This window comes from Bos mutus, chromosome 21 (assembly GCF_027580195.1).
Source record: "Bos mutus isolate GX-2022 chromosome 21, NWIPB_WYAK_1.1, whole genome shotgun sequence".
Lineage (NCBI taxonomy): Eukaryota > Metazoa > Chordata > Mammalia > Artiodactyla > Bovidae > Bos > Bos mutus.
In genome coordinates, this window is record NC_091637.1 from 52,396,923 (window position 1) to 52,422,195 (window position 25,273).

At 38.7% G+C, this 25,273-nt stretch overlaps 1 pseudogene; it reads left to right on the forward strand.

Moving 5' to 3' along the window:
• The window catches only part of LOC138984369 (rho GTPase-activating protein 17 pseudogene), a 41,617-nt pseudogene extending 16,582 nt beyond the window's left edge, over window positions 1-25,035 (forward strand).
• The last annotated feature ends 238 nt before the right edge of the window (window positions 25,036-25,273 follow it).

The following is a 25,273-nucleotide window of genomic DNA, read 5'->3' on the forward strand; positions in this document are numbered from 1 at the left end:
TCAGGTAGCACATTGACAGTGACAATATGGGCTTGTGATTGGCATCTGAAGTGCAGGGAGTGGGCAGTCTTTTAGGATTGGGACCTTAGTCTGTCAGATGTGATGATCATCTGACATTCAGATCAGATCAGATCAGATCAGTCGCTCAGTCATGTCCGACTCTTTGTGACCCCATGAATCGAAGCACGCTAGGCCTCCCTGTCCATCACCAACTCCTGGAGTTCACTCAGACTCATGTCCATCGAGTCAGTGATGCCATCCAGCCATCTCATCCTCTGTCATCCCCTTCTCCTCCTGCCCTCAATCCCTCCCAGCATCAGAGTCTTTTCCAATGAATCAACTCTTCGCATGAGGTGGCCAAAGTACTGGAGTTTCAGCTTTAGCATCATTCCTTCCAAAGAAATCCCAGGGCTGATCTCCCTCAGAATGGACTGGTTGGATCTCCTTGCAGTCCAAGGGACTCTCAAGAGTCTTCTCCAACACCACAGTCCAAAAGCATCAATTCTTTGGCACTCAGCCTTCTTCACAGTCCAACTCTCACATCCATCATGAGAAACACTGGACTGGAAGAAACACAAACTGGAATCAAGATTGCTGGGAGAAATATCAATAACCTCAGATATGCAGATGACACCACCCTTATGGCAGAAAGTGAAGAGGAACTAAAAAGCCTCTTGATGAAAGTGAAAGTGGAGAGTGAAAAAGTTGGCTTAAAGCTCAACATTCAGAAAATGAAGATCATGGCATCCAGTCCCACCACTTCATGGGAAATAGATGGAGAAACAGTGGAAACAGTGTCAGACTTTATTTTTCTGGGCTCCAAAATCACTACAGATGGTGAGTGCAGCCATGAAATTAAAAGACGCTTACTCCTTGGAAGGAAAGTTATGACCAACCTAGATAGCATATTCAAAAGCAGAGACATTACTTTGCCAACAAAGGTTCGTCTAGTCAAGGCTATGGTTTTTCTATGGTCATATATCTTCAGATAGGTAATGTCAAAATTGATTTGAATTATGGGATAAGCAGCTTGTGTCCAAGAACTGCTTGGTGGTGTAGAGCCACTACGTTGTAATTAGTGATCAGAATCATTAAAGAAGAACCATAAAAAGGACAGAAAAGGAATGAAAGGTACTCCTGATGCTAAAAATTAACGTGGTTTGAGAGAAGAAAATTGTGCTTAAAAGTCAAATTCAAATACAGTAAATAGGAAGTGAATACAGGATTCAGAATAATTGTTAATCTTGACAAGAGCAGATTTTGTGAAATGACATTTTTGCAAACATATAGCAATGCATTAAGGAGGCAGTGAGATTAAAATAAATAATGCAGATAGATAATGTGGACAACAACTCAAGCATTATACTATGTCTGATCAAAATTAAGAGAGAGATTACTATGGTATAAAGTTGAGAGAGATTTTTATCATTATCATTGGAATATAAAATTGACTTGAATATATGCAAATACTACTAGAAGAAACCCCATAAAGATGAAGAGCTCAAAGTCCCAGGAGAGACATACAATAATGAATTAATTATGTGGTTGTTCAGTCATTAAGTCATGTCCAACTCTTTATGACCCCATTGACTGCAGCACACCAGGCTTCCCTGTGCTTCATCATCACCCAGAGTTTGCTCAATCACATGTCCATTGACTCAGTGATGCAATCCAACTGTCTCATCTTCTGTCTCCTCTTTCTCTTCCTGCCTTCAATCTTTCCCAGCATCACGGTCTTTTCCAATGGGCATAGCCTGCCAGACTCCTCTGTCCATGGAATTCTCCAGGCAAGAATACTGGAGTGAGTAGCCATTCCCTTCTCCAGGGATCTTCCCAACGAAGAGGTTAAAGCGTCTGCCTGCAATGTGGAAGACCTGGGTTTGATCCCTGGGTCGGGAAGATCCCCTGGAGAAGGAAATGGCAACCCACTCCAGTATTCTTGCCTGGAGAATCCCATGGATGGAGGAGCTTGGTGGGATACAGTCCATGGGTTGCAAAGAGTTGGACACTACTGAGCGACTTCACGTCACTTTCTCCAGGGATCTTCCCAACTCAGGGATCCAGACCAAGTCTCTTCCATTGCAGGTGGTTTCTTTAATGGGCTTCACTGGTGGCTCAGATGATAAAGTGTCTTCCTGCAATTCTGGAGACCAGGGTTCGATCCTTGGGACAGGAAAATCCTGTGGAGAAGGAAATGGCAACCCACTCCAGTACTCTTGCCTGGAAAATTCCATGGACAGAGGAGCCTGGTAGGCTACAGTCCATGGGGTCGCAAAGAGTCAGACACGACTGAGCAACTTAATTTCTTTAATGTCAGGTCACTAGGGAGCTCCAGTTATGTTGTATTGAAATTGATATGATGAGCTCCTGCACAAGAGAAGACTCTACACATGGACATCACCAGATGGTCAACACCGAAATCAGATTGATTATATTCATTGCAGCCAAAGATGGAGAAGCTCTATACAGTCAGCAAAAACAAGACCATGAGCTGACTGTGGCTCAGATCATAAACTCCTTATTGCCAAATTCAGACTTAAATTGAAGGAAGTAGGGAAAACCACTAAACCATACAGGTATGACCTAAATCAAATCCCTTATGATTATACAGTGGAAGTGAGAAATAGATTTAAGGGCCTAGATCTGATAGATAGAGTGCCTGATGAACTATGGAATGAGGTTCGTGACATTGTACAGGAGACAGGGATCAAGACCATCCCCGTGGAAAAAAATGCAAAAAAGCTAAATGGCTGTCTGGGGAGGCCTTACAAATAGCTGTGAAAAGAATAGAGGCAAAAAGCAAAGGAGCAAAGGAAAGATATAAGCATCTGAATGCAGAGTTCCAAAGAATAGCAAGAAGAGATAAGAAAGCCTTCTTCAGCGATCAATGCTAAGAAATAGAGGAAAACAACAGAATGGGAAAGACTACAGATCTCTTCAAGAAAATTAGAGATAAGAAGGGAATATTTCATGCAAAGATGGGCTCAATAAAGGACAGAAATTGTATGGACCTAACAGAAGCGAAGATATTAAGAAGGGGTGGCAAGAATACACAGAAAAACTGTACAGAAAAGATCTTCACAACCCAGATAATCACGATGGTGTGATCACTGGCCTAGAGCCAGACATCCTGGAATGTGAAGTCAAATGGGCCTTAGAAAGCATCACTACGAACAAAGCTAGTGGAGGTGCTGGATTTCCAGTTGAGCTATTCCAAATCCTGAAAGATGATGCTGTGAAAGTGCTGCACTCAATATGCCAGCAAATTTGGAAAACTCAGCAGTGGCCAGAGGACTGGAAAAGGTCAGTTTTCATTCCAATCCCAAAGAAAGGCAGTGCCAAAAAATGCTCAAACTACCACAAAATTGCAGTCATCTCACACGCTAGTAAAGTAATGCTCAAAATTCTCCAAGCCAGGCTTCAGCAATATGTGAACCGTGAACTTCCTGATGTTCAAGCTGGTTTTAGAAAAGGCAGAGGAACCATAGATCAAATTGCCAACATCCACTGGATCATGGAAAAAGCAAGAGAGTTCCAGAAAAGCATCTATTTCTGCTTTATTGAATATGCCAAAGCCTTTGACTGTGTGAATCACAATAAACTGAAAAATTCTTCAAGAGATGGGAATACCAGACCACCTGATCTGCCTCTTGAGAAATCTGTATGCAGGTCAGGAAGCAACAGTTAGAACTCGACGTGGAACAACAGACTGGTTCCAAATAAGAAAAGGAGTACGTCAAGGCTGTATATTGTCACCCTGCTTATTTAACTTATATGCAGAGTACATCATGAGAAACGCTGGACTGGAAGAAACACAAGCTGGAATCAAGATTGCCTGGAGAAATATCAGTCTCCTCAGATATGCAGATGACACCACCCTTATGAGAAAGTGAAGAAGAACTCAAAAGCCTCTTGATAAAAGTGAAAGTGGAGAGTGAAAAAGTTGGCTTAAAGCTCAGTTTCAGTTACTGAACTGAACTGAAGATGAAAGAAGATAGGATGTTTATTAAAGATTAACCACAGGATAGACTCTGTGGAAAGAAGATGAATTTTCCAGAAGGAGACATCAGCTGTGATACAGAACCAATAATAGTTTCAAGGAACTTTACTAGAAATCCTATAGGTATAATAGCCTTTAACAATTTTCATAAATTAGGCTAAGGTGGCCAGGTCATCTTCAGTTCAGTTCAGTCACTCAGTTGTGTCCAACTCTTTGCGACCCCATGAATCGCAGCACGCCAGGCCTCTCTGTCCATCACCAACTCCTGGAATTCACCCAGACTCACGTCCATCGAGTCAGTGATGCCATCCAGCCATCTCATCCTCTGTCATCCCCTTCTCCTCTTGCCCCCAACCCCTCCCAGCATCAGAGTCTTTTCCAATGAGTCAACTATTTGCATGAGGTGGCCAAATTACTGGAGTTTCAGCCTCAGCATCATTCCTTCCAAAGAAGTCCCAGGGCTGATCTCCTTCAGAATGGACTGGTTGGATCTCCTTGCAGTCCAAGGGACTCTCAAGAGTCTTCTCCAACACCACAGTTCAAAAGCATCAATTCTTCGGCGCTCAGCCTTCTTCACAGTCCTACTCTCACATCCATACATGATCACAGGAAAAACCATAGCCTTGACTAGATGAACTTTTGTTGGCAAAGTAATGTCTCTGCTTTTCAATATGCTATCTAGGTTGGTCATAACTTTCCTTCCAAGGAGTAAGCATCTTTTAATTTCATGGCTGAAATCACCATCTGCAGTGGTTTTTGAGCCCCCAAAAATAAAGTCTGACACGGTTTCCACTGTTTCCCCATCTATTTCCCATGAAGTGGTGGGACCGGATGTCATGATCTTCGTTTTCTGAATGTTGAGCTTTAAGCCAACTTTTTCACTCTCCACTTTCACTTTCATCAAGAGGCTTTTTAGTTCCATAAATCAGTTATTAGGTGTGAGTTGGCCTAGAAATTGGTATAATTTGGGGTTAGGAGAATGTGACTACCTGAGGCAGTCACCATAGATAGGAACAGCTGAAGGCTTCCTGCCAGCAATAATTCCAGTAGCTGGGTCTTAGGAAAGTAAGAATGGATGGGATCCTAAGTACAGAAAAAATAACTACTTTGTACAGCTTAAAAGAAGACTTTTCCAGCACCAGTGAAACCAGCTGAATGGGTGACTTGAAAAGAAACAACTAGTTTTGATTTACATGGAAAGCAAACTGGAGTCACATCTCCAATGGCTAGCCAAATAATTAGGAAATAATAATTTAGGAAGAGATGATAATCCAAGTCCAAAGCGGTAGTGAGGGGTCTGGCATCTAATGAAGACTGGAAGTAAAAAAACAGAAAAAGAGTAAGGTAATCAAGCAATGAGAGGGTTCAGTATAGATTAGCAACCCTAGAAAGACTATGGAAAGCATCAAAGAAACTTGTCTAGTAAACATAAAATGGTGAAAGAGTTACTACATTCATCTCAGTTCAGTTCAGGCATTCAGTCGTGTCTGACTCTTTGCAACCCCATGGATTGCAGCACTCCAGGCTTCCCTGTCCATCACCAACTCCTGGAGCTTGCTCAAACTCATGTCCATGGAGTCATTGATGCCATCCAACCATCTCATCCTCTCCTGTCCCCTTTTCCTCCAGCCTTGAATCTTTCCCAACATCAGGGTCTTTTCAGATGAGTCATTTCTTCACATCAGGTGGCCAAAGTATTGAAGTTTCAGCTTCAGCATCAGTCCTTCCAATCAATGTTCGGGACTGATATCCTTTAGGATTGGCTGGTTTGATCTCCTTGCAATCCAAGGGACTCTCAAGGGTCTTTTTCAACACCACAGTTCAAAAGCATCAAATCTTTGGCACTCAGCTTTCTTTTTTTTTTTTTCCATAAAAATATATACTTACAGGCTTTATTGGTTTTCATTAAAAAATTATTTATTTTAATTGGAAGCTAATTACTTTACAATATTGTGGTATTTTTTGCCATACATTGACATGAATCAGCCATAGGTGTACATGTGTTCCCCGTCCTAAACCCTCCTCCTGCTTCTCTTCACATCCCATCCCTCAGGGTCATCCCAGTGCTTTATTTATAGTCCAACTCTCACATGCATATGTGACTACTGGAAAAACCATAGCTTTGACTAGACGGACCTTTGTTAGCAAAGTAATGTCTCTGCTTTTTAATATGCTGTCTATGTTGGTCATAGCTTTTCTTCCAAGGAGCAAGCATCTCTTAATTTCATGGCTGCAGTCACCTATCTGCAGTGATTTTCAAGCCCCCCAAAATAAAGTCTCTCACTGTTTGCCTTGTTTCCCCATCTATTTGCCTTGAAGTAATGGGACCAGATGTCATGATCTTCATTGTTTTGAGTGTTGAGTTTTAAGCCAACTTTTTCACTCTCCTCTTTCACGTTCATCAAGAGGCTCTTTAGTTCTTCACTTTCTGCCATAAGGGTGCTGCCATCTGCATATCTGAGGTTATTGATATTTCTTCCTACAATCTTGATTCCAGCTTGTGCTTTACCCAGCCCAGCATTTCACATGATGTGCTCTCCATATAAGTTAAATAAGCAGGGTGACAATATACAGCCTTGACGTACTCCTTTCCCAATTTGGAAGCAGTCTGCTGTTTCATATCTGTTTCTAACTGTTACTTCTCGACCTGCATACCGTTTTTTTAGGAGGCAGGTAAGGTGGTCTGGTATTCCATCTGTTGAGTACTTTTCCATAGTTTAGTGTGATCCACACAGTCAAAGGCTTTGGTGTACTCAATAAAGCAGAGGTAGATGTTTTTCTGGAACTCTCTTGCTTTTTCAGTGATCCACTGGATATTGGTATTTTGATCTCTGGTTCCTCTGCCTTTTCTAAATCCAGCTTGAACATCTGGAGTGCTACATTCATCTAGAGTACCTTAAATAATAGGGAATATGCTAAGTATTTTATGAGAAATCACATAGCATAGTGGTTAAAAGTAAATGCACTAGGGCCAGAGAGCTAAGGTTCAGTTCAGTTCAGTCACTCAGCCATGTCCGACTCTTTGCGAACCCATGAATTGCAACACGCCAGGCCTCCCTGTCCATCACCAACACCCAGAGTTCACCCAAACTCATGTCCATCGAGTTGGTGATGCCATCCAGGCATCTCATCCTCTGTCATCCCCTCCTCCTCCTGCCCCCAATCCCTCCCAGCATCAGAGTCTTTTCCAATGAGTCAACTCTTCACACGAGGTGGCCAAAGTACTGGAGTTTTAGCTTTGGCATCATTCCTTCCAAAGAACACCCAGGACTGAGCTCCTGTTGAATGGACTGGTTGGATCTCCTTGCAGTCCAAGGGACTCTCAAGAGTCTTCTCCAACACCACAGTTCAAAGGCATCAATTCTTCGGCGCTCAGCCTTCTTCACAGTCCAACTCTCACATCCATACATGACTACTGGAAAAACCATAGCCTTGACTAGATGGACCTTTGTTGGCAAAGTGATGTCTCTGCTTTTGAATATGCTATCTAGGTTGGTCATAACTTCCCTTCCAAGGAGTAAGCGTCTTTTAATTTCATGGCTGAAATCATCATCTGCAGTGATTCTGGAGCCCAGAAAAATAAAGTCTGACACTGTTTCCACTGTTTCCCCATCTATTTCCCATGAAGTGATGGGACCAGATGCCATGATCTTCGTTTTCTGAATGTTGAGCTTTAAACCAACTTTTTCAGTCTCCTCTTCCACTTTCATCAAGAGGCTTTTTAGTTCCTCTTCACTTTCTGCCATAAGGGTGGTGTCATCTGCATATCTGAGGTGATTGATATTTCTCCCAGCAATCTTGATTCCAGCTTGTGCTTCTTCCAGCCCAGCGTTTCTCATGATGTACTCTGCATATAAGTTAAATAAGCAGGGTGACAGTATACAGCCTTGACGAACTCCTTTTCCTATTTGGAACCAGTCTGTTGTTCCATGTCCAGTTCTAACTGTTGCTTCTTGACCTGCATACAGATTTCTCAAGAGGCAGGTCAGGTGGTCTGGTATGCCCGTCTCTTTCAGAATTTTCCACAGTTCATTGTGATCCACACAGTCAAAGGCTTTGTCATAGTCAATAAAGCAGAAATAGATATTTTTCTGGAACTCTCTTGCCTTTTCGATGATCCAGTGGAAGTTGGTAATTTGATCTATGGTTCCTCTGCCTTTTCTACAACCAGCTTGAACATCTGGAATTTCACAGTTCATGTATTGCTGAAGTTAACAATCCCATATTGCCACATATAGCCTTGGGACCTCCAACGAGTTTCTTAGCTTTTCTGTGTATCAGTTCTCTCTTCTGTGAAATGGAGTTGAAAATAATATTAAATTTATTTGGATCACTGCAGGATTTTGTGCAAGTTCATTTGTGGACATCGTCAGTGAATGATTAATACCAGTCATCATAGTAATCAAAAATACTTGAGGCAAAGCAGAAACCTCAAAACTCAGTTGTGGAATGAGGCACAGGAATCAATGGAAACAAATGGTCACTTACCGACAGTAAGATGGTAGACAGAATTGGGATTTGAATGAGAGAAAGTTTAATCATGAATCATTGAGTTTAACATAAAGTTTCTTATATTTAACCTCTAACTGGCAAGATGAGCTCCTGAAAATGAAATAGGTTCTAAATGCATATGTGGATTTTGGTTGACTAATTGCAGCAAGCCAGAAATCTAGTTCACAGCAGATTCTAAAGCACATAAGGGGTAAGACTGATATTCATCAAGCAGTTGATATATGCCATTCATATTAAAAGCGCTCTGCAGTGTGTGTGCTCAGTTGCTCATCGTGTCCAACTCTTTGCAAACCAATGGACTGTAGCCCATCAGGCTACGGAGTCCATGGGACTCTCCAGGCAAGAGTATTGGAGCAGATTACCATTTCCTCCTCCAGGAGATCTTCCCAACCCTGGGATGGAAGCCATGTTTCTTGTGTCTCCTGCATTGGCAGGTGGAGTGTTATCACTGTGCCACCTAAAAGCACTCTATGTACAGTATTTTGCTTAATTCTCAGAAACAGTGTGTGAATTAGTTATACACACACACACATAATATATATATATATATATATATATATATAAAGTGTGTGTGTAGATAATATAATTAAGACAAGGAAATTATGAATGATGAAAACTGGTGATAATTACTCTTGTTGAAATTAGTCATGGTGTGAACTGGCCAATAAAAGCCTGCATATGGTGATAGTTTAGTTGCTCAGTCTTGTCCGACTCTTTGCAACCCAATGAACCGCAGCATGCCAGGCCTCCCTACCCATCACCAACTCCCGGGGTCCACCCAAACCCATGTCCATTTAGTTGGTGATGCCATCCAACCATCTCATCCTCTATCACCTCCTTCTCCTTCTACCCTCAATCTTTTCCAGCATCAGAGTCTTTTCAAATGAGTCAGCTTAATATATTGATAATAGTTCAGTTTATTAAATTTGCATTCAGATAGAGGTTTATCTCATTTCAAAGCTTATACTGTCACACACTGTATTGATTGCATATGTGCTAATATCACTTCAGGTAGTGATAACTGGATAGCTCTGATAACTGACCCAGAGGGATGGTATGGGGAGGGAGGAGGGAGGAGGGTTCAGGATGGGGAACACATGTATACCTGTGGCGGATTCATTTTGATATTTGGCAAAACTAATACAATTTTGTAAAGTTTAAAAATAAAATAAAATTGTAGTTGGAAAAAATAAATAAAAAGAAGAAATAAAAGAGAAGATAAATAGGGATAAACAGGAACATGATTTTATTGAGTCTTCAAAAATATTAATAATTAAGTTACATATATGTTGGGGGAATGTGTAATGTCCTCAGTTCTGTCTGACCACAGCAAAGATTTGAAACGGTGAGCCAGTGTTACAGCTCAGGGTTTGTTTGACAAGCAAAGGAAAGTATATCCTCGAGGTGTGAGGGTGGACCCACCCAAAAGAAGAGACCCCAGTCCATCTTGGCTTCCTCTTTTTTGTACATTTTGTCTCCTCCCCCGATTGAGCCTTCCCTGTGCAAATTGGGCTAGCCAGGAGGGCTGTTTGTTTCACCTGAGGTTCTCACTTGGGTCCTTGGGTTTCCTTTTGTTCCATTTTCAGGGACTTTTTCCCTTCTTTGTCTTTTAGCCATCGCCATTTTGGACTCATTTTTCCTATTCTAACTACCTAACACATATATAAAGTCATATATAGACATATTAGTCCTAGTTAAAGAAACAGAAATAAGGTTTGAGTATTTTCTGTTTTATTTTTCTCCATGTCTATTAATTTTTTTTCCTTTTTAAAAGGTACTTTATTGAGATATGACTGACATACAAAACGGCTTGATAAGTATGCATTTGTGAAACCATTACAGCACTATGTCATAAATCTATTCATCTCTTCAAAAAGTTTTCTTCCATTCTCTTTATTATTCTTATTAAAAATAATTAACAAACTATATAGTGTTTATATGCATTACCAGTTTCTTTGATCTTACCTCACATGGAAAGAATTGGTCAGAAATTTCCATCCTACATCTACACATTGAGGACCTTGGCTCCTTCAGAATTCCTCTTAAATCATGTCTAGGATTTAGACATGTAGAGGGTGTTTTACAGATGTTTGAATATGTCTCCCCTGAGTGTGTCTTGGCAATTGCTATTGTGGCAACTTTTCCTACTGTGTGTGTTTGTAATTCTATGTCAGCAAGGCCAGTGTCACTTTTTCACTGAGTACCTCAGTGTAGCCAGACTCTGCTCTGCTTGACAAGTCCACTTGCTCTCCTCCACTCTTTCCTCTGTTCTGCATGATCACTCTCCCACTCTGCTGTGTAGCTGACTGTCCATTAAAGAGCAGTGTGAGAGGTTGAGATTAATAGCACTTTACCTTTTCCTTTGGTTTTATTACAGGATTCCCAAAGTAGGGCAATTTATGCCCCAGTCTTCATGAATACTTATAGCACTCTCTCATAATAGGACCCTCCTGGACACCCAGGGTCCTGATCCTTTGAAACAACTGGTGTGACAAACAATAGGATCTATGACAAATTCTTACTTCCAGTAATAAGTAAAGTTTCACATTGGGTTAAGCCTACTGTGCCTGGATTCTTCCCTCAGAATGATGTATATACTCAGTTTTTATACAAAAGGATCAAAGTCTCAGTCTCCCAGATACAGCAAGAAACGTGTCTGAATCTCAAAGTTTGATGTGTGTGTGTGTGTGTGTGTGTGTGTGTGTGTGTATAGTATAGTCAGTTGTCTTGTGATACGCTCAGTGTGAATAAAGAGATGTCTTTATGTAGTAAAATTATAGAGATTTTACACTACTATAAGAATTTATCAGTCAAAAACCATTTAAATTCCCCCTGGATTCAGAATAAAGATTACAATTAGCAGCACATTTTGGGTAATGACATCTATAATGCCACAGCCACAGACAGCCTGCCAGAATATGAGTAGCTTGATTGGAGCCATTCATTGCCTGGCTCCTTCTATACCCTGCAGAGCAATTTGCCTCCTTAAATAACCATCCCCTACTGCTAAAAGCAACAATGTGCTATGCAAAGTAAATCAATATATAAATCATTTGCTTATATCAACAAATCTTTAATTTCCCTCATCAAAAGAAATTTCTAATAAATTTTAATTGAGATCTTCTTACTAAAAGCAAACCTGATCTACCTTAATATCAGAATATTTCTCAAAAAGGATTTCATAAATTATATATATATATATATATATATATATATACACTAGCATCATAAAGCAAGAGTGCTAATTGAATTTTTATAAAAGCAGTGTTTTAAACCATTTTAGTAGAAGACAGAACTTCAATCAGGATCTAATTCATAAGGATTTTCTGTGAAAGTCAGTGAATAATTTATTTCCCCAGCCTACTCATGGAAACTTCAAATTGTTATTGTAGATTGTAAAGTATTGGGACTTGCCTGCCTTTTTTTGCATTCATGCCTGAATTCAAATGCTTAAATTGAGAACTTGGCTGTGAATTTATCATGCATTCAAGCATGAAGGCTTCAGATGAAATTTAAAATTTTGTAGTTCTTTTGCCACTTAATTTTTCATATCATAAAATCAACTGACATAATCATTCTTAAGTGCAAAGTAACATGATAGAAATGCACATTGGTCTGCACTGAGATGGTCTTAATAATTTATTAGCACTAAATGCAAATACAGTATTATAAATAAATTAATAGTTATTTGGCAAGTGGATTTCAAAGAATTTAATTGTGTAAAATTAATGTGTACCTTAGGTTATTCAATGATATCTAATGAATAACATCTCTTTTACACAAGAGTCTGTAAAATTTCTTAAAAATACAAAGGAGTGGTAGAAGGAGATAACATAGTCAACATTTTTCGTACTAAATCTTAGGTGAAGTAGTAATTCTAAATCAAACTAGTAAGAAGCTGATTTACCCACCCAGTTACAGGCAGCTCTAATTAAGGCAGGCCTCCCAGTACTGAATGAGAAATTGTAAAGATGAAGAAACAGCTCTATTGATTAAGTTCAGTGATTTATTTTCCAGACTTAACAAGTGGAATGTCACTTTACTGTGGAATGGACAAAAAGCTAAAATATGTCATAATTTGTTCTTAGAGAAAGTACTTCATCTTGGTACAAGGATATAAAAAGCACAATCCCTGTTTTCTTTAATTGAAGTATAGTTGATTTACAGTGTTTCAGGTGTACAGAAACATGACTCAGACTTTTTTTGACTCTGAAAGTATATTCTTTTCCATTATAGGTATTACAAGATATTGACTATAGTTCCCTGTGCTATACAGTTGGACCTTGTTATGTATTTTATATGCAGGAGTGTGTAGCTGTTAATACTAATTTTTTCCCCTACTTTTCCCTTTTGGTAACCATAAGGTTGTTTTCTATGCCTTTAAGTCTATTTCTGTTTTATAAATAAGTTATTTTTTTCCTCTTTCTTAAAGATTCCACGTATAAGTGATATCATATGATATTTGTCTTTTGCTTGTTGTTTCACTTAATATGATAATCTCTGGGTCTATCTATGTTGCTGCAAATGACATTACTTCATTCTTTTTCATGTCTGAGTAATATTCCTATACATATTATATATACTTATATATACTGTATATGTATGAATACATATGTATCATATATATATATATATATATATATATATAGAGAGAGAGAGAGAGAGAGAGAGAGCGCGCTTTCCTGGTGACTCAGTAGAAAATCTGCCTGTGATGCAAGAGACTTGGGTTCAGATCTCTGGGTCAGGAAGAACCCCTGGAGAAGGAAATGGCTACCACTCTAATATTCTTGCCTGGAGAATTCCACGTACAGAGGAGCCTGGCAGGCTATAGTCCATGGGGGTCACAAAGAGTCAGACACGACTGAGCAACTAACACTTTCACTCATACATACAACCTTCTTTATCCATCCTTAAGTTGATAGATATTTAGGTTGCTTCCATGTCTTGACTATTATAAATTGTGCTGCTGTGAACATAAGGGTGCAAGCAATTCCACTAAAGATTTGGTCCCTAAGTCATATTTTTCTCTTTAACAAGAATTTCAAGTTCCACCATAGTGAAGTTTCTCTCTTTGCTACTTCACAATTTCACTATAGATAGTATTACTGAAATTCCTAGAAAAATAGGTCAAATAAACATTTTTCAAAATCTCTTTATAACCTGCCTAAAATCATGAATTTATTTAAAATGCACAAGTTTAAACATGGCTACTCATTAGAAACATATCTGGAGCTTTGGAGGAAAAAATAGCAATATATCTGGGCATTTGTATTTTTCAAAAATTTCAAGATAACATTTAAAAACTATTGGTATATGATGATTTTTTACTTTTATCTAGTTTGTTTCACTTTTTCTATTTCATATTCAGTGCTCCCATTTCATTTAGTTTATGTTTTCCAATTTCTCTGTCTCTCATGTTCTTTCTCAAGTCGTTACCAAACATAGTGGAAAAGGTTTTGTATAAATACACACACACACACACACACACACATGTAGTATGTATAATACATATATTTTAGAAAACTTATGAAATTTTGCCTAGCCAAATAATTTATGACATTTTGGTTCTACTTGTTTGATTTGGTATGAGTAGAATGTTAGATTTTTAACTTATATTCACTCAAAAATTTTATAGAGTTACATGTATTTAGCATCTCGTATAACTGCTAAAAGTCTAGGAAGCTTATCATCTGAGTGATTAAAAATAAAATTGAATGAGGCTTTCAACTTCTAATCCAATACAGTATTATTAACTAAAGTACAGATTTTGTTCAAATCTCACGAAATGTTATGCTAGTGTCCTTTATTTATTTCCATACCTTATTCAAGACTCCACTGCAATTGTACTAAATTGCATTGAGCAGCTTCAGCTGCATGAAATAACCTGGTAAATTCTTTTTTCAGTTTTGTTCTACTACAGATATTTTCTAATTTTCCTTGTTATGGCTTCTTAGATATACCCCTCATTTAAAAGTGGACATTTAATTTCCAAATACATGGGATTTTTTAAAGTGTCTTTGATATTAATTTCTCATTTACACACTTTCTTCTCTGCCATCATCCTTTCCAGTCTTCTAACTTTATTGAGACTTTCAATGGCTAAATCAAAGATATCTCTTGGTACATGTCACATAGCACTTGAAAATATGTGGGTTATTTTCAAATATCTTTTGATATCAATCTCTAACATAATTCCATAGTCATAAGAGAACAGACTGTATGATTTCTATACCTTTAGACATGAAATTTCTATACCTGGTCTCATGTCTCTGGATATGTCCTGCTGTTTTCTAGTTTATAGTCTATGGAAACTTGAATAGAATTTGTATCCTCCTATTGTGTGAAAATTATATAAAGCTTATGTTGAATTGGTTCATAATGCTCTTCAGGTCTACTATATTCTTCTACTTCTCTGTACATTTGTTCTATTAATTTCTGAGGGTTTGATTTTGAAACTCCAACTAAAAATCTTGATTTATCTGCTTAAAACAATTATAATATATAGTGGAACTATATGTAACTTTGTTTTGTTTTTTTCCAAGTCTCCTGTAAATGTGTTATCATATTTTCATAATTTAACAAATAAAATAAAGATAAAAAATAAAATTCACAACTTTAATAATTATCATCTCATTAAGAGTCAACATTTTTTTCAGGCTTGAATACTCTGGCAGTTTATAGACAGACACTAAACTTGCTACAATAATGACAGTATTAGCACCTGACTCACAGAATGATTTTTGAGGTGTAAAGTACCTAAACAATGTCAGGTACATAATAAGTGCTCTTTAAATATTTTCTATAATTGTTGCAACAATTATAATAATAATAGTTAATGATATTTAATTTGATAACTAGTGTTTTATTTAAAGTCATTTTCTCTCAGAGTCTTTTTAAAAAATTAATTTATTTACTTTTGGCTGTGCTGAGTTTTAGTTGCTGCATGGACTTTTCTCTAGTTGCAATGAGCGGAGGCTGTTATCTAATTCAGTGCGTAGGCTTCTTATTGCAGCAGCGTCTCATTGTGGCTCATGGGCTGTAGAATTTGAGGGCTTCAGTGGATCTTCCTGGATCAGGGATTGAACACATGTCTCCTGTGTTGGCAGGTGGATTCTTGGCCACTGAGCCACCAGGGAAGCCCTCATAGCTATTATTTTTGAAATAGGGAATACAGACAATTACAGTATGGTGGTTTAGTCGCTAAGTCATGTCCGACTCTTGTAACCACATGGACTATAGCCTGCCAGGCTCCTCTGTCCATGGGATTCTCCAGGTGAGAACACTGGAGTGGGTTGCCATGTCCTTCTCCAGAGGATCCTCCTGACCCAGGAATCGAACCTAGGTCTCCTGCATTGCAGGCAGATTCCTCACTGACTGGGCTATGAGGGAAGCCCCCATTTATAGTATGACATAGCATTAAAAAGCTTAAATGAAAAAAAATATATTCTATGATTTCTCAATTATTCATCCAAAAATAGTGAGTTATTCAGGATGCATTTATATTTTGCTTAAGAAAATATTCTTGCAAGTGAATTCACTTGCTCTTTCCATTATGAAACTTGGCATGTTTGATAAACCCTTTTAATGATTTTCTTCTTCAGGCGTTCATAAACATTATATAGTGCAGGGCAATAAAATGTATCTAATAATTACCTGTTGATTAAGTGAAGGTTTTACTGAAAGTAATACTAAAATGTTTTCTTTGAGTGAATAAAGCCCAGTACATCATCTGAAACAGGACACAATCATGTTCATGATCCTATGGGCTTCCCTGGTGGCTCAAACGATAAAGAATCTGCAGAAATAGTAAAGAAATGCAGGAGACCTGGGTTCGATCCCTGGGTGGGAAGATCCCCTGGAGAACGAAATGGCAACCCACTCCAGTATTCTTGCCTGAAGAATTCCATGGACAGAGGAGCCTGGCCATCTACAATCCATTGGTTGTGACAAGTTGGACACAGCTGAGCAACTAACAACATTCACTTATACAGTCTTTGAAATAAGTACCAAGGTTAGAAATGCAGATATTATTAAGAGTATGGCCAGCCAGAGAAGGCCTGCATCTTTGATTGAAACTCCATTCAAAGACTGCAGTGTGCTGGCTGTGTGCCAGTTCTGGGGTGGAGAGGGCATCTTTAGTCCAAGAGGCCTGCCAGGTAGAGCCTTTCTAGTTTCCCATGGTCAGGACTGAAAAATCATACATAGGTTTTTGGTCAGGAACTCAAGTCTTCACCAACAGTGCTATATTTGAATTTCTACACCCTTCATAACTAATGATGCTGATTGCTTCTTTATTAAATTCTTGATAAATGTGTAACTTTCTTTTTGAAGTTTTTATTGTTTTGCTGATTTACTTGCTCATTATTGATTTATGGACAGTCTTCATGTATTCCTTCATGGGACTTCCCTGACAGCTCAGCTGGTAAAGAATCCTCCTGTAATGCAGGGGACCCTGGTTCGATTCCTGGTTTGGGAAGATCCGCTGGAGAAGTGAAAAAGCTACCCACTCCAGTATGGCAGAAAGTGAAGAGGAACTAAAAAACCTCTTGATGAAAGTGAAAGTGGAGAGTGAAAACGTTGGCTTAAAGTTCAACATTCAGAAAACGAAGATCATGGCATCTGGTCCCATCACTTCACAGGAAATAGAGGGAGAAGCAGTGGAAACAGTGTCAGACTTTATTTTTTGGGGCTCCAAAATCACTACAGATGGTGACTGCAGCCATGAAATTAAAAGACACTTACTCATTGGAAGAAAAGTTATGACCAACCTAGATAGCATATTCAAAAGCAGAGACATTACTTTGCCAACAAAGGTCCATCTAGTCAAGGCTGTGGTTTTTCCTGTGGTCATGTATGCATGTGAGAGTTGGACTGTGAAGAAAGCTGAGCGATGAAGAATTGATGCTTTTGAAGTGTGGTGTTGGAGAAGACTCTTGAGAGTCCCTTGAACTGCAAGGAGATCCAGCCAGTCCATTCTGAAGGAGATCAGCCCTGGGATTTCTTTGGAAGGAATGATGCTAAAGCTGAAACTCCAGTACTTTGGCCACCTCATGTGGAGAGTTGACTCATTGGAAAAGACTCTGATGCTGGGAGGGATTGGGGGGCAGGAAGAGAAGGGGATGACAGAGGATGAGATGGCTGGATGGCATCACTGACTCAATGGACGTGAGTCTGAGTGAATTCCGGGAGTTGGTGATGGGCAGGGAGGCCTGGTGTGCTACAATTCATGGGGTTGCAAAGAGTCGGACAAGACTGAACTGAACTGAACCATTATTCTGGCCTGGAGAACTCCATGGACTACAGTCAATGGGGTTGCAAAGAGTCGGACAGGACTGAGCAACTTTTTAGTTTCCCCTGTGGTTCTGATAGTAAAGAATCTGCCTGCAGTGCAGTGGGCCCGGGTTCTATCCCTAGGTCGGAAAGATTCCCTGGAGAAGGAAATGGCAACCTATTCCAGTATTCTTGCCTGGAAAATTCCATGGACAGAGAAGCCTGGCAGGTAATTCATGGGGTGGCAGAGCATCAGACACAACTGAGTGACTCTCATTCATTCATGTTTTCTGAAAACAAGTGTTTTGCCAAACATTTATGTATAACCCTTATTTTCCTCCACTCTGTGACTTCCTATTAATTTTCATACCTATGTCTGTTGATTAATTTTTTTTTAATTAAAGATCTTTATTTTCAATGCTTACTGGGTCCTCTCTAGGAAATCTTTACTATGCCAAGATTGTAAAGATATTATACCATATAGTCTTATAGAAGATGTGTAGTTTTAGCTTTCAGACTGGGGTCACATATCAATCTCAGTGTTTGTGTGGTATGAAATAGCGGTTCATTTTCTTCACATATCAATAGTCAGTGCCCTGGAACAATTTGCCAAAGACTACATTTTGCCATTAATTGGCTTTGGTACATTTTAAAAATTCATTAGCCATATAAATGTATGTCTGTTTCTGGACACTTAATTTGGTTCAGTTGATCTAGTTACCTGTCTCTGTGTCAATACCACAATATGTCTTGATTATGGAAAAAGTAGTATGATTTTTCAAAATGTTTAAATTATGTCTTCACAATTATTTTGGCTATTTTAGACCTGAGTTTCTACATTAATTTTAGATCATTTTATCAATTTTAAAAAACATTTTCTTTCAGAAATTTGTTAGAATGTGTTAATTATAATAGTAATTTCTGGGATAATTAATATAACAATATTGCATCTTTGAATCCATAAACATTGTGTGTGTTAGTAGCTGAGTCATGTCTGACCGAGAGCCCATAGACTGTAGACCACCAGTCTCCTCTGTCCATGGCATTCTCCAGGCAAGAATATGGCATGGATTGTCATTCCCTTCTCCAGGGATCTTCCCAAGGCAGGAATATAACCCAGGTCTCCTACATTGCAGGCAGATTCTATACCAGTTGAGCCACCAGGGAAGCATTGTATAAACATTATATAAATCTCAATTTAAGTCTTGTCTGACTTCTATCACCAGTCCTTTAGGTATTATTTTAGACATCTTATATATATTTTGTTACATTAATCCATGTATGTTTTATATTCTTTAGTGCTTTTGTAAAATATGTATTTATTTTAGTTTTATTTTCTGTTTGTTGATAGTATACAGAACACAATTAAACTTTAAATAGTGATATAACAAGTGAACTTATCAAATTAATTCTAATAGTTTTGTATACTTTTAAGCTTTTAGATGTATAACATTATCTTTGCAATGAATAAAGCTGATTTATCCCTTCGTTAGTAAAATGTATACATTTTATTTCATTTTTGTCATTGTTGAACTTACTAGGATCTCAAGTATAATGTAGAATAAATAAGGTTGAAAGTACAAATCCTTGCCTTATTTTTAGCCTTATGGGTAAAGCATTCATGTTTTCATCAAAAAGAGCATAAAGCATGTTGTTAAATATAGAGTTTATATAAATCATGGAAAAAGCAAGAGAGTTCCAGAAAAACATCTATTTCTGCTTTATTGACTATGCCAAAGCCTTTGACTCTGTGGATCACAATAAACTGTGGAAAATTCTGAAAGAGATGGGCATACCAGACCACCTTACCTGCCTCTTGAGAAACCTATATGCAGGTCAGGAAGCAACAGTTAGAACTGGACATGGAACAACAGAGTGGTTCCAAATAGGAAAAGGAGTACATCAAGGCTGTATATTGTCACTAATAAAAGAAAAACCACTGAATCTAATAGAAGGAATAAATAGCTACCTAAAAGTAAAATACGTGGCCCTGGTAGAAAAGTAGCACCACGACATAATCTACCTTCCATTCAAAATGTCTCAATGTAAAAATAACTGGCATTTTAAAACATCAACATAAGACTTTTGAGTCTATAATGAAAACTGCTTGAGCAGTTCCTGTGACTTTTCCCTCTATAGAGATTATGTAAACTACCACCTCAATCAATCTTGTGTTTTTGATCGTATCATTTTCATTTATTCCTTGCCTCATTCTAAATACATGATTTATTACACAATAGTCCTAACACAAATGATTTCGACCAAGAGAGCAAGAAAGCGACGGTAAACTGAGTAAGGCCTGTGTGTGTTGTGTGTGCTCTGAGGTTCTGCACTTTTGACAGAAGAACTCCACAGCCATATAGCAGCTAAGAGTCATGCAATTCAGTGAATTCACAAGATAAAACGTAAACCATTTTTTTTTTTAGAAAAGCATTGTGAAACCTAGTAACGTAGAGAAAATAATAATGTAAGATGGGCAGATATTGTAAATGTTCTTACATTACAAAAATCATAGCAGTATGTTATGGAATTTCTGTCAAATGCTCTCATCACACCAAAACAGAGCCAAGTTGAAACATTCTCTCTATACTGCCCAGTGTGACAACATTCAGCTATATGATTCTGATTTTATAAAAATTAAGCATGCTTGGACATCTTCTTATGCCTTTAAAGTGTTCCTCGTACAGTCTCTCTTGGTTTGTGGTTTAGTCGCTAAGTCATGTCCGACTCTTGTGACCCCATAGACTGTAGTCTGCCAGGCTCCTCAGTCCATGGGATTCTCCAGGCAAGAATACTGGAGCCGGTTGCCATTTCCTTCTCCAGAGGATCTTCCCGACCCAGGGATCGGACCCAGGTCTCCCACATTGCAGGCAGATTCTTTTCCAGCTGAGCTATGAGGGAAGCCCTAACATTCTCTATTAACAATTCAATAAAATTTAAAAATGTGCATGTGCACATTGTTCTCAAACAATGTTGTTTTTGAGTTGCCAAGTCGTCTTCTACTCTTTGTGACCCCATGAACTGCAGCATGCCAGGCTTCCTTGTCCCTTACCATCTCCCAGAGTTTGCCCAAGTTCATGTCCATTGAATCGGTGATGCCATCCAACCATCTCATCCTCTGGCTCTTTCTTCTCCTTCTGCGTTCAATCTTTCCCAGCATCAGTGTCTTTTCCAATGAGTCAGTTGTCTGCATCAGGTGGGTAAATATTGGAGTTTCGGCATCAGTCATTTCAATGAGTATTCAGGTTTGATTTACTTTACGATTGACTGATTTGATATCTTTACTGTTCAAGGGACTCTCAAGTCTTCTCTAGCACCACAGTTCAAAAGCATCAATTCTTCTGTGCTCTGCCTTCTTCATGGTCCAGCTCACACATTGATACAGGACTACCAGAAAGGCCATAGCCTTGACTATACGGACCTTTGTTGGCAAAGTGATGTCTTTGCTTTTTAACAAAAAAAAGATTTGTTTGCTTGTCTAGATTTGTCAGCTTTCCTGCCAAGAGGCAGTCGTCTTCTAATTTTATGGCTGCAAGCTCCATCCTCAGTGATTTTAGAGCCCAGAAGAGGAAAGCTGTCACTGCTTCCACCTTTTCCCCATTTATTTGCCATGAAGTGATAGGACCAGATGCCATGATCTTAGTTTTTTTTTTTTTTTCAATGTTGAGTTTTAAGCCGGCTTTCTCAAACTCTGGCTTCTTTTTATTAAAGGTGTTTTCCCTTCTCTCCATAAAATTCAGAATGATTTATGCTTCTTGATAAATACAAATCATTATTTACACAACTGCAATACTTTTTCCCCCTCTGAGGAATTAACATAGGGACAATAGTTATTTATCCTGTCTGTGACAAAATCCAACACAGTTGCATGTGATTTGAAAAAAAAAAAAAAATGGCATTGAACTTTGAACTGATTTGATTGTAGGAAAATTGACGCCAAAATTTGTTCTAGAAAAATATGTAATTGAAAAAAAATACTCAATGGAAATATGTCAGATGTGTAGGTAAGCAGGGATGAATAATGGAACTACTGAATCTATATTATTAGTATGTAGTCTGTAAATTGATAATTAGTGTGATTGATGAGAAAACCACTAAAAAAATTCTTCCTAGAAAATATTTTCCAGGATATCTTTTTTCTTTGGTGTGTGAATTAATAATGTATTCTTTTTTTATGCAGACTTTGACAATTCAACTGTCCATTTCTCTGTCTTGAAGGACTCTGACTGACAACTATCTATTATAGTAACCTTGATCACTTGATTCAGCAATGCTGAACTTGCAAAATATAAACAAACTCTAAATCTCCTTTCAAATTTGCATCCATATCATTGCCTTCTAAATTCAGTTTGTCTAATATGTATTTATACTACACTGCATACTGACATTTCAAACTCTTTATCGGGTAAAGGCTGAAACTAAAACTCAGAAGTTCTTTTGTTTTATGCATAAAGTAACAACATTAGTGGAAACAATAGAGTGATTACTAGAGACAGTATTAACTAAAAACTGTTTGGTTTGAAATATTGGATAGAGTGCATAGCAGGCACAAAACCCCCTAACTTCTATTTTAATATTGATGTTTATACTGCATATGGAAAGTGTGTATGGAATATTTTCAGAAGTACCTTTAAAAGATGACAGAGCAAATTTGTATTTTGGTAGCACATATTTCACCATTTCCTTTGTTAAAAGACAAGTCATTTTCAAGGTCACACTTCAGCAACAACCAAGTTAAAATTAATTTTTTTTTCCAGAAATGGCAATTAAGCAGCTGTATAATTATTTCTTACAAGAGAGAACAATACATCCTGAAACGAATTTCTCCTACAAAGATTCAAACTGTATGATTATTAATGTTTATAAATTCATATATGTTTATATAATTTTATAATACTTATATGCATTTTATAATAATGTTTATATTTGCATCATGCAACCAATTTTAAACTAAAGCATCATCATGCATATGCCATATGTTTCTGTGCTTCCACATTTCACCTGATAGAAGGACCAGGCTTCCATGAATTTGCACACCTCCATGTGCAAGTGACGTGATGATTTAGCCAAATTCTACTTAGAGTTCCTATCAGAGAGCAGCGAGGTGAGATAGCAGAAACAGAAACATAAAAAAGGAATTAGGGCTGAGTCACTGTGAGTGACATATGACGTGGTCAGTGGAGGGCCTGGAGAATCACTGGCACTGCCTCCCTGCCCTGTCAGGCTCCAGTCCCTAAAGCCTAGCCACTGCTGACTGTGGGCAGAGGTGAGAAAGCAAAAGTCTTTTGTGGGAATTCAAGCTGTGCATGAACATGGTGTAGTGTACTACTGTCCTCACAAGAACCTGATGGTGTGCTTCCAGGGCCAGCATGGCACTGATATCAGAGGAGGTACTGGGAACCCCTATAAGAACTCAAAATATTCAAGAAGCATCAGCTCAGCGAGAAGACTTTCTCTTGGTGAAAATACTGGACACATGGGGATGCTGAGAATCAGCTAACTCTAATCTCTCTTCATCATGATGGAGAGTTTTTCCTTGTTGAAGAAAAGATGGTATACTTTCTGTATGGCATAACAGAAGTGGAGATCCCTAAATATCCAGAAACAGAGGAAACTGCTTGATAAACTGGGATTTGGTTAGAGGCAGGTGGAACTAAGCTCACAAATCTTCAGAAATCAACTTTCAGGGACTTCCATTAAAAAAAAAAAAAAGCCTTGAGAAATGGTTGAAGCTACAAATCAAGTCAGTCATTTCAGTTTCTCAGTTGTGTCTGACTCTGTGACCCCATGGACCACAGCACGCCAGACTTCCCTGTCCATTACCAACTCACAGAGCTTGCTCAAGCTCACATCCATTGAATCAGTGATGGCATCCAACAATCTCATCCTCTGTCCTCCCCTTCTCCTCCTGCCCTCAATCTTTCCCAGCATCAGGGTTTTTTCCAATGAGTCAGTTCTTCTCATTAGGTGCCAAAGTATTGGAGCTTCAACTTCAGCATCAGCCTTCCAATGGATATTCAGGACTGATTTCCTTTAGGATGGACTGGTTTGATGTCCTTGCAGTCCAAGGGACTCTCAAGAGTCTTCTCCAACACCACAGTTCAAATGCATCAATTCTTCAGCACTCAGCTTTCTTTATAGTCCAACTCTCACATCTATACACAACTACTGGAAAAACCATAGCTTTGACTTGATGGACCTTTGCTGGCACAGTAATGCCTTTGCTTTTTAATATGCTGTCTAGGTTGGTCATAGCTTTTCTTACAAGGAGTAAGCATCTTTTAATTTTATGGCTGAAGTCACTATCTGCAGTGATTCTAGAGCCAAAGAAAATAAAGTAGAACAAGAAAATCAAGTAGAGCATGTAAGGATCAATTTGCAGCAGACAGGTGCAACTGTGTGGCCATTGATAGGAAGTATAGCAAATTATTTGTTTCATTGTGATGTTTCTGTATAATCCCATCAAAAAGCACTGGCAGTCTTAGGAAGGGCTCTCCCTGAAATGTGAGCCAATCAAGATAGGTGGGGGGAAAGACCAGCTTTGGAGACTCCTTTGAGAATAGTTAAAGGGGGTTGTAGTTGAAGCCTGTGCTATTGCTTCTCCTAAGGAAGCAGATAAAGAAGGGCATTTTTAAGTTGATGCTGGGGCCTCCAAGCTAAAGAAACAGAGCTGTTTTAGACTGCCCTGCTTCTCACCTGGATAACCCCCATGCTGTAAGCTGTTGATTTAAAACCCTAATTATGGAAATTGCCTTAAATTTTGATGACTTTTAATCTGTATGGATAATGGATAGAAGCAAGTGTGCAAGGCTAAGACAAAAAAACTTCGAGATTTATGGAGAACAGGTCAAAAGTTGCCACCACAAAATTTTGTTAACTTTAAATGTTTAATTAAATTCCTTGCAAAGCTTGCTTATACCAACAACAGTAACAAAATGCGCTGTAAGCATTTCTGTAGTTAGCTTGTTATGGACCAAAATGAAGGAATGCTCTCAGAAATGGCTGTGGCTGCAGCCACTCACATGGTTACGGTGATTGAACCAATCATGCAGGATGCCAGCTGGCTCTTCCCTATGAGGGTGAGATGCAGTGTATCAGAGTATTGTGCTCTTCTGCACATGAATTCCATCACTCATCCCACACTGGACATGACTAACTCAGGGGCCCTGGACAAGTGGCCTGCCAGTACGGTGATGATGGAGGGAGACTTGGCTAAGAAGGGGAACTTAAATGTAAAGCTTATGGTTTGCTAGGATAGCAGTCTAAAGAAAGCATATAACCACTGTTTTCCAGCTGCCTCTCCCATCAGCAGACCACATCACCTTGGTTTCAGTGGGCCAAGCACCCTCCCACAACTCTACTTCTGAAAGCAGTGAAGTGAATAGGACTACCTCTACTCTATGGACACACTGGAGCAGGGGCTGAGCCCAGATACAGCAGTCCTCTGAAACCTGAGGACTTATTCCCATAGCCATTTCCTCACCAGGGAGG